Source organism: Monodelphis domestica, chromosome 1 (genome assembly GCF_027887165.1).
Source record: "Monodelphis domestica isolate mMonDom1 chromosome 1, mMonDom1.pri, whole genome shotgun sequence".
Taxonomy (NCBI): Eukaryota; Metazoa; Chordata; class Mammalia; order Didelphimorphia; family Didelphidae; genus Monodelphis; species Monodelphis domestica.
In genome coordinates, this window is record NC_077227.1 from 703,213,983 (window position 1) to 703,217,461 (window position 3,479).

Here is a 3,479-nt window from a genome sequence, read left to right on the forward strand (position 1 = left end):
ATTGTGTAAAGATTCATATCTTCTATCTACCCTGAACGAAAGTTAAGCACCCTTAGGGCAGGGACTATTTCATTTTTCTTTATATCCTTTATATTCATATTTTCTTTATATTTATATTATATTTTCTATGTATATTTATATATTTTCTTTATATTCTCTATATAAGGAACATTGTTTAGTTCTTTGTATGCATTTAATAAATGCTACATTTATTTTATTGACTGATTGATTTCAGCTATGAGTGACAGCCTGTGAAAAAGGCTTGGAGATAGAACACAATTGAGGTAGGCAGCTAGGTGATACCGAGGGTAGATATTTAGATTGAGGAAGCCCTGAGTTAGAATCCTACCCTGGCTACTTCCTAGCTGTGTGACCCTGGGCAATTCACCTCTTCTCTAATAGCCCAAATTTCTTTATCTATGAATGGACATAACAATAGCACCTAAGACACAGGGTTCTTGTAAGGATCAAATGTAAAACATTACAAATATTAAAGTACTATAGAGATATTTATTATTGTTGTTATGAACTAGATCTTGAAAGATAGGTAGAACTAAATAGATGTGTCAGTTTTAGGTAAGTCTCTCTCCTGCATTTAGGGCTCAGTTTCCTCCTCTGAATAATGAAGAGTTTAGGCTAGACAGCCTATAAGACCCTTTTCCAACTGCAATATTCTATGAGTATATATGAAATCTTCTTTATTATTCCTAAAAGCCTGAGAACAGATATTAATTTAAAATTTTCATGAATAAGGAAAAGGAAGGAAGGAAACACTTATTAAGCACCTCTTATGCCTAAGGCACTATACTAAGCCCTTTATAAATTCATCTCATTTGATCTTCAGAACAACCCTGGGAGGTAGCTGCTATTATTATTCTCCCTTTTTAAGAGATAAGGAAACAGAGGCAAACAGAGGTTGAGTAACTTGCTTAGAATCATACAGCTAGTGAGTGTCTGGGGCTGGATTTGAACTCAGGTCTTCCTGACCCCAGGCTCAATGCCCCCTACACTGTGCCACCTATCAGTTAAAAGAAAATGAACAGCAAGTTCTAAGGTCTAGCATTTGAGAAGGAGATAGATAGCACTTAAACGGGCATTTGTAAGGTCTGTAGAGGCTTTATCTTCGGAACCCTCTCTTGGTATTGGGGACTCATTCTCTTTTCCACTTCTACCTTATTTCTCCTCAATGACTCAGGAGATTTCAAAACAAAACAACTCATGGTGTGACAAAAATCAGAAACTCGGAATCCTGTTGCTTCCCCATCACCAAGGTAAATTGGGTGGAACTTCATAAATAGGCTTTTAAGGACCACGTGACTCCATAGGGATATCTTTTTATTATCAAGGCTACACTTGATGCTTATTTCAGCATGTAATAATATAGCAAAAAAGACACCGTCTGGATGATGGAAAGAGCCCACTCTTTGGCATCCGAAGACAGTCAAATTTTAGCTAAAATACTGAGTTCAGTAAACAAGAGATTGTGTTTGGCATTAGAAATAAAAACCAAATACTCCCTGTTCCACAGGAACTTTCACGGAGGGAGGCGGAATACAACATTCACTCACATCAAAAAAGGCAGACTCGAGCAAAATAATCCCAGGAGAATTCAAGAAAGCGAGGATGCTAATGGGTACCCAACAAGTGTTTATGCAGGTGCAGAGAGCCTCAGATGGAGCTGCTTCGGGGAGAATTGTGACCATGTAGAAGGGATGTACCGTGGCGATACTGTAGAGTATACATGGACATTATGTAACCGGCTCTAGTTGGCCAACCTTGTGGGTGGCAGAAGCCAGTTCGAATGGGCTGTACAGTGGAAATTGTTATCATCTTCCTAAAAGGTCCAAGTTAGCTCTGTCTGGCTTTTGACTATATGTCTTTAGCTGTGTTCTGTTGATGCAATGGTGGGTTATAAGAAACTAATCATGGGACCTTCTCCTTCCTATGGCCCCTGAGAAATGGTACTTCTTTGGTCTTTTTGTTTGTCCTTTTCCATTCTCGATGTAAAGAGTACGGTCTTGGATCTACATAGGGAGAGTAAGCCATAGGAATCTAAAGAGGATTTATTAAATACCTACCATGTGTTAGGCACTGTGCTGAGGGTTTTACAAATAAAATCTCATTTATTCCTCACCATAACCCTGGGAGATGGGTGCTATTATGATCCCCCCCTTTTCATTTTTAATTAAAGTAATTAATTAAGAATATTTTTCCATGGTTACATGATTCATGTTCTTTCCCTCCCCTCTTCCTTCCCCCCCTCCTGTAGCCTATGAGCAATTCAACTTGGTTTTACATGCATATTATGATCTCCTTTTGATAGATGAGGTATGATACTGAGGCAGGTAGAAATTAAGGGACTTTGCTTAGGGTCACACAGCTAGGCAGTCTAAGGTTGGATTTGAACCTGGGTTTTCCTGGGTTCTCCTGATTCCTGCCAGAAGGCCAGGATCCAAACCAAGTATTGTAGTTATCACTGCATCAATGTCCCATGGTGTGGGACCTTCAGGCTCCCAACCCATAGAAGGATTCATCTACGTGTTGTAACTTATGGATAGAAACTTAGTAGGACTAATACTATTTATATCGTGGTAGTCTCTCGGTGATCGAGAATGACTATTGTCTTTGTGCGTTTTCATCTATTGATGTATCCTCATGTGGCTTTGGAGTCCAAAGGCTGAGGCACAGAGTCTGTGGCACATGGGGCATGAGACGCCCGTTGTTACGGGAGGTGCGGTTGTGGCCTGGTGTCGGCGTTCACGCACAGCGGCAAGACGTTGACGTCGCTCATCTTCAAAGGTGGTGGCGGCGTGGTGAATGTGGGTTCGCCAGCTGCTTCTGTCAGAGGCAGCAAGTTCTAGTTGCTTTGGTGTCATGCCAGCCCACTTCAAGTTTGACTTTAGCTGATCCTTGAATCTTTTCTTTGGTCGGCCTTGTTTCCTGAGTCCAGCTGACAGTTCACCATAGAATACCTGTCTTGGTATTCGCTGTGGGTCCATGCGGATGACGTGTCCAGACCATCGTAGCTGGGTTTGGAGGACCAGGACTTCGATGTTGGTGGAGTTGGCTCTGTCGAGGACTTCCTGGGTGGTGATTCGGTCCTGCCATCGGATCCTCATGACTGACCGGAGGGAGCGTTGGTGGAATTGCTCCAGCTGTTTCATGTGCTTCCGGTACAGTGTCCATGTCTCACAACCATAGAGGAGCGAGCTGAGGACCACTGCGTTGTACACTTTGAGCTTCGTCGCTGTGCTTACACCGCTGTGTTGGAGGACTTTGCAGCGCAGCCACACAAGTGCCTGGCTGGCCTTTTGGATTCTGGCATTGATCTCCTGGTCTAGGGACCCATCGTTGGCGATGGTGCTGCCCAGGTACTTGAAAGTGTTGACGTTAGAAAGCTGCGTGCTGTCGATTGTAATGCACGGCTGGTTCGTTGGCCTCCCTGGTGCAGGTTGGAACAGCACCTCTGTTTTGCTGAG